This window comes from Pteropus medius, unplaced genomic scaffold (assembly GCF_902729225.1).
Source record: "Pteropus medius unplaced genomic scaffold, Ma_sr-lr_union100, whole genome shotgun sequence".
Lineage (NCBI taxonomy): Eukaryota > Metazoa > Chordata > Mammalia > Chiroptera > Pteropodidae > Pteropus > Pteropus medius.
In genome coordinates this window covers 3,215,984-3,228,211 of record NW_024343733.1, presented here as the reverse complement: position 1 = coordinate 3,228,211, position 12,228 = coordinate 3,215,984, and the positions used below count along the sequence as shown (strand labels likewise).

Here is a 12,228-nt window from a genome sequence, read left to right as displayed (position 1 = left end):
TCAGATTAGAGTCAACCCCACCAGGCAGAGCATCATGCTCTACCCCTGAGGAGCACGCTTTTCCCTACTCTCCTTGCTATGGCCTTCATACCTCCTGGGAAAGGGGTCAAGTCAGCAGTCAGTCTTGGAGGGACACCCTGTTGGGAAATCAGCCCAGAGGGACCACCTGTGCTGGGGGCCGGGGGTGGTGGGCAGCAGGGTTATTAGGAGCTGGGCAGCCCTCTGGAGTCCAGCTTGCCGGACGGAGAGCGCTCCCACCGAGCGCTGCAGATCCACCACCTGCCTTAGGTGTCAGCTCTTGTGAGGTTCAGTTCAGTAGTTTGCTGGATGCTAAGCAGAAAGGCTGTTTACTGCTGCCTCTGCCATGCTCTCCACGGGGCGCCCTACAAAAGCAGCTATGAGTGTACGTTCAGCTCCTCTTACGTGCCAGGCTCCCTCCCGCCCCTGCGAGACAGCTGTGAATACCCCCACTTTACAGAAGAGAAAAGGAGGCTCACAGAGGTCAGTGGACACACTTGTGCTTATGCAGCCTGTAAGTGGCAGAGCCAAGACCCAAACCTCAGGCTTCCTGCAAGTTCACAGTGGCCCCCACGGCCTGGCACCACCGGGCCTCACCAGGGCTCATTGCTGGTGTATTTTGGAGTTTAATCAATGAAAACCTCATTTAGCTTTGAATTTTCTCTATCAGCAATTTGTGAACCATCGTAGCCTATCAGGGGGAAAAATAGCCAATGGAAACAAAAATTGATGCTAAAAACTGGAAACGAGTCAATGTTAGCACTTCTGTGCCCTTTCTGTTTTGGCTGCTGGAATGGAATAGAAAGCATGGGCCCTTAGGAGGTGTGATTTGAGGACCCCCTGAGCACTCCTATCACCTAACAGCTCCTTTGTTTCTGAGATTTCACTGTTGGGTCTGAAATCCTTTTTGATTTTCAAAAGACTTTAATTAAAATGACAATACCTCTGAGATGGTCATATTAAACTTTGAGCCTATGGTTCAGCTAAAAGCTTAAGCAACGGAGCAGAGAATAAAGCCTTCAGGAAAAGGGCACAGGATGCTCTGAGGTGGGCAGGAAGCTGAGGGACCCTGAAGAGGTGACCCAGTTTGTCTCCATCGTGACCTCACCTAGGCCCAGCCGGAAAGGGGGAATATGGTGGCCGCTATATATCGGTGCAGTGCAGCTCACTCTGACATGTCGAAGCTTAAAGCAACAGTAAACATTCATTCTCACGTGGTTGCTGGAGGTCAGGAATCAGAATAGCTTAGCCAGGTGGTTCTGACTGCAAACCTTTCCTGAAGCTTGAAGGTGCAGGTGAGGGTCAGTCGGGACTGCAGTCTCATCTGAAGGCTTGGCCGGGGCCGAAGGATCTGGCTATGAGCAAGACGATACTGGCCAGTGACAGGAGGCCTCAGTTCCTCACTAACGCACCTCCTCACAGGGCTGCTGAGCATCACCGTGGTGATGGGCTTCCCTTGGGGAGAGAGAGAGAGGAGAGGGGAGGAGGTTGCGACATCTTTTGATAACCTCGCCCTTAGCTGTCACACTCCTCCATTTCCGCAATATCCTGCTGGTCACACTAGTCGTCGCGGGAGGGCTGCCTCGGATGCCAACTAGGGCTGCCACACTCATCTTTCTTTCACAGCTGGTAAAACAGAGCGGGAAGAGCTTGCGTGAAGGCACCCCGGACTTTCTGCGAGGCAGGGACCGTGTCTGGTCGTTCGCTGCAGTATTCCTGGCAGCACCTACGACAGTGCCAGTGTTCAGTGGTTGTTCAGCGAACACTCGCTGTAGGAGACACGTGAATGATACGCGCTCGAGAAGATAAAGTGGCCGTTGAAATGCAGTCCCTTTTATTGACTGTCCCGTTAGCTGTCTTTAGGGAGCAGGGATTGAGGAACAGGATTCTGCTCTGCTAAATTTCTCATAGCATTGACTTTTTGGGCATGCGTGTGTTGCCGTGGCTTATTGTTCACTGAATCCTCTGTTTCTTTAAGACCTGAATCTTCTGGTATGCTGTTGAAGGGAAGGGGCGTGCAGAAACTCCCCGGGGAGGGTTCCTCCCCTTCTGCAGATGATAAAAGGGTCACTTTAATTGAAATAGAGTTATAACTGGTTGCCAGATTTAAGCATAGGGCCTCCCATATGTCAAAACCTTAGAGCAGAGAGATTATATATATGGGCAGCATATATATAAGTGTATGTATAATTTATGCAATATTTCTCCTATTCACGCTCTCTACTTAAGCTATCCATTAAAGGCCATCACATTAATTTAATTGAAAAATTCTGGGGAATCGTATTAGTTTTTTTCCCATTAAATTAACATTACAACCTCTAAATAGATGTCCTGGACACCCATTGTTGCTAACAAAATTATTATGCAAATTGAAACCTGGCCTTTCTGGATTCAACCACCGGCTTCCCACCCCCTCCTCCTTCCGTGACCCCGTTAATTTAATTGCCCTTTCCCCACGTCTTCAGGCCACGGAGGTGGGACTGGAACCCTGGCCCGAGGCAGAGGCTCTGTGCAGAGTTGCGAGGGCCTGGTCACGCTCAGCACAGCAGCTCGGAGCTCCAGACTCGGGTCTCCAAGGCCCTTGTGAAAACACTCTTATCTCCAGGAAGAAAAAAGGGTGGGCAATCCCCTCTGGGCCCCTTGGTGGCCAAAAGTGTGCTTAGTATTAAAGAGCATGGATGTGTGAGGCAGATCAGCCTAGTTTGAGATCGGATTCTGCCCCTTAGCGACTCTGGGATTTTGAGCAAATTTCCTAACCTCTGTAAAACCAAGAGAACCATCCCTTGTTCAAGAAGGACTTGAAATAGTGAACAGCACCTGCACCAGATAGGCACTCGTAAGGGGTTGCTGTTGTCATTTATCACTCATTCATTCATCCATTCATTTGGGAAATCATTCCAGAGCCCTGATCTGTGCCAGTCACTTAGACAGATGACCCAGGTCTCAATCTCCTGTAGCTGGTGGGGCGGGTGGGGGAAGTGGCGGGGCTGGGTAGGGGAGCAGCCTGGGGTAGACAGGGGATAAACAAGTAAATAATATGATTACAGATAGAAGAAGGTGTTATTGCCATTATCGGCATGTCAAGCATGTGATTAAAAAGTGAAAAGTACAGTCTACGGCCATGCCACCCTGAATGTGCCCGATCTCGTCTGATCTCGGAAGCTAAGCAGGGTCGGGCCTGGTTAGTACTTGGATGGGAGACCACCTAGGAAGACCGGGTGCTGTAGGCGTTAAAAAAAACAAAAGTGAAAAGTGCCCCCCGGTTAATCTATCACCCCGACTTGCTTGCTCTGGGAAGTAGAACCAGCTCTTTCCCACGGGCTGGATCAGAGAGGCCTGGTTAGACCCCGGGCCCAGTTGGAAGGAGCTCTCTCTAACCTGAGCTGGTAGGTTGCTGGAGCCAGCGACCCAGTGATTCCAGAGCAAGGAGATCTCTCCATGAAATTGGTCGTATTCCTCCTTGGATGGGGTAAGGGTTCCCCCGGGCTCCCTTTAGGTCTTATCTTTCTGACCCAAGCTTCAGAAGCAATCCGCAGCTAATCTCGGTGGGTGAGCAGAGACTTCACTACCCTTCACACATTTCCAGGGGGAACTTGTTCTCTGTCTTACCTCATCTTTCCCATCTGCTTAATCTCTAGAAGTCTTTCCCTTTTCATGAATGTGCTCTTGCATAGACGCTAAGTAGATTACACTGAGCCTCGAAGAAGGAAAGTCAAAGCTTCCTTTGCCTTTGGGGGTTAAGAACATACTCCTGAAGTAAGCAGCAAGGGTAGAGACCAGCCTACCCCACACACAGGCCCGTTCTCCCAGTGAGACTTCCCGAAAGGATGCCCTCCAGTCACCCATCTGCTGCTCCATAACGAAGGAGCCCTCACCGCAGTGGCTTCAAGCGACATGTCTCAGGGTTTCTGCAGGCCGGGGCTCAGAAGCGGCTTGGCTGGGCAGTTCTGGCTGGGGCTGTGTCACGTGGCCAGGGTGGAGAGCATCTAGAAGTCTCCATGCTCGTGTCTTGCATCTGCACTGGGGATGTAGTGGGCCGGAAGAGACGAGCCCCCTGAGTGTACATTACATCTCAGTGTGGTCTCTCCACAAGGCCTTTCCAGCACGGTGGCTTCAGAGGAGCAGGACGCCTTACACGGCAGTCAAGGCACCCAAAGCAGTTGTCCTGAGGGAGGGTGCCAGGTGGGAGCCATGCCACTTTCTATTATTTCTGGAGTCATGCCATTATCTCTGCTGTATTCTATTCTGTCGGTCGGGGCAGTCACAAAGGCCAACCAAGGCCGAGGGGAAGGGGAAGTAGATGCCACATCTTGATGGCAGATGGCGGGGTTCTGGAAGAGCGTGAGAGACTGAAAATATTGCCTGCCCTTAAACATTTCTGGTTGAGGTTATTCTGATGATTGTAGACGCAGGTGCGCAAAGTGAAACAAGAAAGCTTCTAGGAGATACCTAAGAGAATATCTTCATGACTTTGGGACAGGCAAATGTGACATAATAAGAAATATGTTTGTTCTCTGCCTCTGGTTCCTGACACAGACCGCCTAAATCACTCTCGGAATTGCCTGAGTTGATAAGAGCACCCTTTGTTCTAATGAGGTGACTCTTGGTGGTCTCCTGGTTGGCTTCAGGGTGGGGGCCTGATCTTCAGAAAGATCGAGCTGTGATTAGAAGCCTGGAACTTTCAGCCCTACTTCCTGTCCTCTGGGAGAGAAGAGGGGCTGGAGCCTGAGTTATGATAGGTCATGCCTACATGATGACGCCTCCTAAAAGTCCCTAAGCTATGGGGTTCGAAGAGCTTCTGGGTTGGCGACTGCATCTACGTTCTGGAGGGCAGTGCACCCCGACTCCACAGGGACAGAGCTCCTGTGGTCGGGACCCTCCCGGACCTCATCCTATCTACCTCTTCATCTGCTTCTTCATCTGCTTGATAAACATAAGTACATGTTTCCTGAATTTCGTGAGCTGCTCCAGCAAATTATAGAACCTGGGGGTTGGGGGGCATCTGAATCAGGGCAGTCTTGTGATACTGAGCCCTTAACTTGCGGAGTCCGGCGCTAACTACCTGTAGTTAGTGTCCAAATTGAATTAAATTGTAGGCCTCCCAGTTGGTGTCCTGAGAGTTAGAAAATTAGTTGGTGTGGGGAAAAGAACACATACGTTTGGTGTTAGAAGTGTCGTGAGTAGGGAAACAGTTTTTCTTTAGCAAATATTTCTGAGGCAGGATTCACACACACACACACACGTGCTCACGCACGCACGCACACACACACCACATACCACATACACACAACTAACCATAAAGAAAATAATTGATCAGTTGGATTTCATTAAAACTGAGAACTTCTGTTCATCAAAAGATTCCATTGAGAGAATGAAAATGCAGACCACAGAGCGAGAGAAGATGGTTGGAATAGAGATATCCAAGAGAGGACTCATATTCAGAATGTTTAAAGAACTCCTATAAATCGATAAGGAAAAGACAAACGACCCAATTTTCTTTTAAGTGGGTAAAACACATGAATAAACTTTTCACAAAAGAGAAATCCAAATGGCCAGTAAACCTGTCAAAAGGGAATTAATGAAAGGAAATGCAATTAAAACCACAAAGAGAATTTTTATATAAAAACTTTTAGCCGGATACCTAAAATTTTTGCATTTTTCTGTATATAAGGTTTAGACATACACATACAAGAATAGCTAAAATTACAAAAAAAAAAAAACGGGAAACCTGTCAATTAGGTGTTGGCAATACTTGGAGTAGCTGTAACTCTCATACCCTGAAGATGGAAGTGCAAATTAGTACAACCACTTTGGAAAATTGGTTAGCCTTATTCACTAAAGCTGAGTGTAGCCCATACACTCTGCGAATGTACTTGATAGTGATGTGTAAACGTATGCACCAAAAGACGTGGTCGAAAACGTGCATGGTGACCTTGTTTGTAATAACCCCGTCTTAGTCTATTCAGGCTGCTGTAATGGAACGCCACAGACTGAGTGGCTTACAAACAGCGGACACTTATTTCTCACAGTGCTGGTGACTAGGAAGTCCAAGATCAAGGTGCCGGCAGATCGCGCGTCCGGGGAGGACCCGCTCTCTGGTTCACAGACAATGCCTTCCCACTGTGTCCACATATGGTGGAAGGGGTGAGGGAGCTCCCTGGTGTCTTTTTTATAAGGACACTAATCCCACTCATGAGGGCTCCACCCTCATGCCCTAATCACCTCACTAAGCCCCCTACCTCCTAATAACATTACATTGGGGGTTATGTTTCAACATGAATTTTAGAGAGATATAAACATTCACTCTACACCCAGGCCCAAACTGGGAGCAACCTAAATATCATCAATACTAGAACAGATGCATAGTGTGGCAAACTCTTACAATGTTATAATCGTAACACTGTACGTGGAACACTATATAGCAATGCAGTTGGAAGAACCCACACAATAATGGAAGGATCTCACGCATATATCATTGAATGGAAGAAAATGCTGTGTGATTCCATTTACATAAAGTTCACAGCCAAGCAAAACAAATTATAAACAAAGAAGTCAAATTAGAGGTTATCTTTGTGGTGGGGGATAGAGATAACTGGGGGGCATACCAGGAACACTTTCGGGGTGTTGGTAATGTGCTACATTTTAATCTGGGTGGCAGTTATGAAGATGTGTTCGCTTTGTAAAACTTAATTGGATTTGCGTACTTTTATCATATGTATATTATAATGCTTCAATTTCAAAGTTTACTTTTTTCTATTTTATTTATTTTTTAATTACAGTTGACATTCAATATTATATTAGTTTCAGATGTACGGCATAGTGGTTAGACATTTATATAATTTATGAAGTGATCCCCACAAATAAGTCTAAAAAATAAAATACCTAGGATAAGTGTAACTAAGGATGTAAAAACCGGTACTAAGAAAATAAGACATTGAGGAAAGAAATCAAAGATACAAATAAATGGAAGCATATACCATGCTCATTGATAGGAAGAATTAACATTGTTAAAATGGCCATACTACCTAAAGTGATCTATACGTTCAACGCAGTTCCTATCGAAATACCAATGACATTTTTTTCAGAGATCTAGAATAATTCTAAAATGTATGTGGAAGCACAAAAGACCCCGAATAGCCACAGCAGTCTTGAGAAAGAAGAACAAAGTTGGAGGTATCACACTACCTGGTATCAAACTATTCTATAAGGCTATAGTAATCAAAACTGCATGCTACTGGCATAAAAACAGACACATAGATGAATGGAGCAGAATAGGGAGCCCAGAAAAAAACCCCACGCCTATGTGGTCAATTAATCTATGACAAAGGAGGCAAGAATATACAGTGGGCTAAAGACAGTCTATTCAATACATGGTGTTGGGAAAACCGGACAAATTCATGCAAAAAAATTGAAACTAGACCACTTTCTTACACTATATACAAGAATAAACTCAAAATGGATTAAAGACTTAAATGTAAGACACAAAACCATAAAACTCCTAGAAGAAAACATAGGCAGTAAACTCTTTGAAGTTGCTCTTAGTAATATTGTTTTGCTTATATCTCCTTGGGCAAAGGAAACAAAGAAAAAATAAACATATGGGAGTACGTCAAACAAAAAAGTATTTACACAGCAAAGGAAACCATCAACAGCATAAAAAGTTTACTTGTAAAAGATAATTACGCCGATGTTCTACAGCAGACAGCAAGCAATAGCCCCTGGGTCAAATCTGGCTCACTACTTGTTTTCTAAATAAAGTTTTATTGAGGCACAGCCATGCCCATTTATTTACATTGTCCAGAGCTATTGATGCACTATTTATTTATTGTCCAGAGCTATTGATGCACTACAGCAACAGAGTTGAGTAGTTGTGAGAGACAGGATGGTCCACAGACCCTAACATATGTACTCTCCAGCCTTTTATGGAAAAAGTTTGCTGACTCCTGTAATATAGCTTATTACTTGGGGGCCTCTTTCAATGCTTCAGCAGGGATTAGAGAAGAGTCAGAACTGTTTTTCAGGAAAATGTTGGCTCTCTAAAGGCTCTCCTTCAACCCACCCTCCGACACAGTTGAGGTGCCTTCTATTAGCCGTGTACCCCGTTAGGTTTATGCTTTAAGATTCCATACCAGGAGGCCAGCCACACCTTGCTTTCCGGTGATATTCAAAGTAATTTGATTTGCTTTGAATTTTCTTTCCTAATTCTTCTTTTAAAAATTACGATCATTGGAATTACAAAAGTAATACATATCTTTTGTAACAATTCAAACTACAAAGAGGTGTCTGAAATGAAATTAATAGTCTTTCCTCTTCTCTCCAGTCCAACTCCCCGGTGGAGTCACTGTTGACAACTTGATATAAATGTTTCCCTACTGTTTTCTTTCTTTATAAAAACATATAGAAACCTACTTACAGGGTGTGACTTTTATATTTTGGTCTTTTAAATTTTTTTTAATGAAAAAATAGGATCACACTTGCTCTTATTCTCTTTCACAAGGCGTTATGGGCATATCTTCTAGTCGATATATACAATTTTATTTTATAATTCTTAATAGCTACACTATATTCTTTAATATAAATATATTATGATTTGTTCAACCGTTTTTCTATTAATGTACATTCAGATTGTTTCCAGGTTGTTTTTTTTTTTTAAAAAAAAAAACTATTATAAATGATGCTGCAATAAACTTCTTTATATATTTATGTCTTTATATACTGGCATTTTCATTTCTGGTGGATATATTCCCAGAAGTGGGAGTGCTGGGCCACAGTTTAAATTTTCAAAAATACCAACAGTTGATTTTCTACAACGTTATAATAATTTACAGTCCTCCCCCGATGGTGTTTGAGAGAACTGGATTCTTTACACCCTCGCCAGCTCTGGATGTTACACATATTTTCCATTTTTGCCAATCTGATGGGTAAAAAATAGTATCTCATTGTTCTCATTTGCATTTCCCTGACAAGTGAGCTTGAGCATCTTTTCATATGTTTATTGGCCATTTGCATTTCTGCTTCTGTGAATTCTGTAGCCTTGGCCCACGTTTCTACTGGGTTATTGGTCTTTTTCTTATTAATTTGTAGGGTTGTTTTATAAATTTGGAATATTAACTCTTTATTAATTATAATGGCTGCAAATATTTTCTTTGTTTATTGTATGTTTTGTCGTGGCTCTGCTTTTGTTTAAAATAAATTTAAATGTCTGCCCCCCCCAGATTCTTGCTAAGAATATAACTAAAATCGCTTTTCGATTCTTATCAGAATCTCAGCTGTGAGAAATAATATATGTGGGGCTTTGTTTAAGGCAGGGTTTCTCGAATATTTTCTAATTTTAAGTAACAGGAACCCTCCTCCACTCCCTGCCACTTTTTTTTTTTTTTTTTTTTTGCCCCCAAATACACTAGGGGTAGATAAAAGAAAAACTCCTATGGTTGAATTGGGTCTGGGAACTCAGCTCTCTGCCTGCAAAAGTCCCCTTCTCTGTCTAGCCAGCCGTCCCTGAGACCCTGAGAACCACCGGTGCTCCATGGAACCCAGTTTGAGAATCGTCGACCTCAAGGCTCCGCGGCCCCTTCATTTATTTAATCAGTTTTCTACAGTGCGTTCCGCAGAATATTAAGTAGGATATTAACAAATGCTTTGTGAAGAGAGAGACTCTGGGTTTGTTCCGTGGCCTGCCAAAATGAGGCCTGCTTTCCCTTTCTGAGCTAGATCACCCTTTGATTCTTTTGACATGGAAATGCTAGTGTACCAAGAGACAGGAACTGGAAAAAGGGTAACACACACCCTTTATTTCTTTTCACGCGCCATGCCAAAACAAATAGACAGTTATTGCCCTGGCTGCTCCCGGCCATCTGCTGAGGTGCAACTCTTTCGTTTTCTGACTGCTCCGAGCAAGTGTTGCTCATTTAGCGATCGGGGTTATGGATCACCGAGGGGACTTGTCTGACGTCTGCTGGGGTGACCGGCAAGGAAAAGGGGTGTGCTGACTCCTGTTTGTTTTCTCAGGGGCAGAAGTTGTGGGCTCTCGGTGATATTCAATCACACCTTTCTTCTGCCTAATTTGGAATTTGAAAGGACAAATTTCTCTATAATCTCTCTCTCTCTCTCTTTTTTTTTTCTTTTGGAATCATACCTACTAAAAAAGAGCAAGTTAAAAGGATTTTAAACAAAGGTTCTTTAAGCAGGAGATTTGCAGATATTTCTTTGTTTCCTTCCCAGGTCCTTTCAAAAAAAGACAAAGGAAAGAGATGTTGGCCTAACTTGCTTAAGAATAGCAGTCTGTTAATCCCATCTGCTCTTAGGAGACAAAAAAACTCTTTATGGCGGACTCAGGTCCAACTTGGAAGCCGTCCCTAGGTTCTTGTGCAACAGCGGTCGAAGGCACCTGGGAAACGCAGGGTTTCTTTACTGCAGGCCTTCTCAGAGCCTTTAAAATGCGGGTATTCACTGCGAAGTTCCCAGAGGAAGACATGGTTAGGGTTCCCACCTTTCCTTGACCACAGAACCCGTTGTGGACACGGCTTCTCCAGGACCGGTATGACAGCTTTAGAAAAGCAGGACCAAGAAGTCTTACATGTTTCCTTAGATAAAAGCAGCCGCTCAAAGAACTGCAACCTTCAATCCCTTTGATTGGGCCATTTATAGATTTGCTTGCGTTTTTGAACTTCCCTTAACTTGCATCGAGGGGCATTATAGAGAACTCACTGTAGGAACGCACTCTCTTTTTTATTGCAATTTTATATGACTCTTTATTAGTAAAAGCTGTGTTTTCCTAAGCAATCGGTTTGTTTATATCTAACGCCGTGAATTTTGTAACTGATTTTATTTTCCCCTTTGCTCTTAGTGCTAGGATGCTCAAACCAGATTTCTGGGCCACTACCAATAATGGTATAGAAATCTGTGGTATATATTTTGGATACAGATCTTATATCAATTTCTTCAACATTTTCCTACTTTTATTTTCACTTAGTCCTCATTTCCTTGTTTTAAACATTTTATTTTATTGTATCGTATGTAAATAAGCTAACTTCTCATCCTTTTTTATTACTGTAGTGGAGCATAATTGTAAAGCACATACCTACATACACATTGCAACTGGCATATATTAAATGCCTGCTCTATGCAAGGCACCTGCGAGGGCCCTGGGGAAATAGAAATGGACAAGTTGTGGTCCTCATCCCTAAAGTAACGTACGGCGTTGCTGGCGAAACAGACTAAGCGAATCACCACAGTCAAAGGGCATAAACAATCACTACAACGTTGTGTGTTAAGTAATAACAGAAATATGTTTAAAGTACTCCAGATATGTCAGAGAGACTGGATGGCGGACCGCAGAGAGACAGGCAGAGCTGCCCGAGGGTCCCCAGCTACTTCCACTCTCAGCTGTCTAGGTCTTTCAAGCCCAGCTTCCAGAATTGTGAGCAAACGAGCCTTCAGATAATTCCAGCCCCAGCCTCAGGCCACCCCAGCGAACACTGAGTGAAGCAGAGGGCACTTCCAAGCCCCGCCCAAATGGCACATGTGTGCGAGCAAAATAAATGTTGTTGTTTTGAACTATAAAGAAAAAGAAAGTGCCGTGAGAACCCAGCGAAGGAGCAAATAAACTGCATGGGGAAGAAGGAGAGGAAGGTTGGGATTGTTAGGTTGAGGCCACGGATGAAGTTCAGGGCGTTTGCTCACAGCTTGAAAGCATATGCAAAATTGTACGTCTGAGTCAATGAGTTTGTTGAGATGAAGGTCCAACTGCTCTCATGAGATTCTCAGAAGAGTTCATGACCCATGAAAGGTTAAAATCCATTTCCTTGAACAGGTGAGCACACAATTGCCAGGACAACAAAGAATGGGAAAAATGCGCAAAGATATGGAAGCGCTGGAGTCTGTTTTGGCAAATATGTAGGGTAGAAACGAGAGGAGATTCACATTCACTCATTTAATCATTCTTTCGTTCAACAAATAATTTATTGAACGCCTAGTATGGATCACGCTTTGTGCTTGGCATCAAAAATACAATAGTGAACATGATCATTTGTCCCTTTATGGACCTTACAGGCTCTCTAGACACTTCCCCAGAAGGCTGCTGTAATCCCTAAATTTCCTTCCCATTGGCCTGGGAGACAAGCTCCAAAGTCCACCATTCTTCCTCTAAGTATTTTAGGTTCCATCTTCTTCTCTGCCTGAAGCACACTTTTTTTTTTAAATCTTATAAAG

The 12,228-nt window shown here is 44.0% G+C and overlaps 1 non-coding gene across 1 annotated transcript; it reads left to right on the top strand.

The window, feature by feature from the left end:
- Positions 1 to 3,129: 3,129 nt before the first annotated feature.
- On the top strand, positions 3,130 to 3,248 carry LOC120606867 (5S ribosomal RNA). Its single transcript, XR_005654008.1, has one exon. It is a non-coding gene; the product is annotated as a 5S ribosomal RNA (ribosomal RNA).
- Positions 3,249 to 12,228: the final 8,980 nt, after the last annotated feature.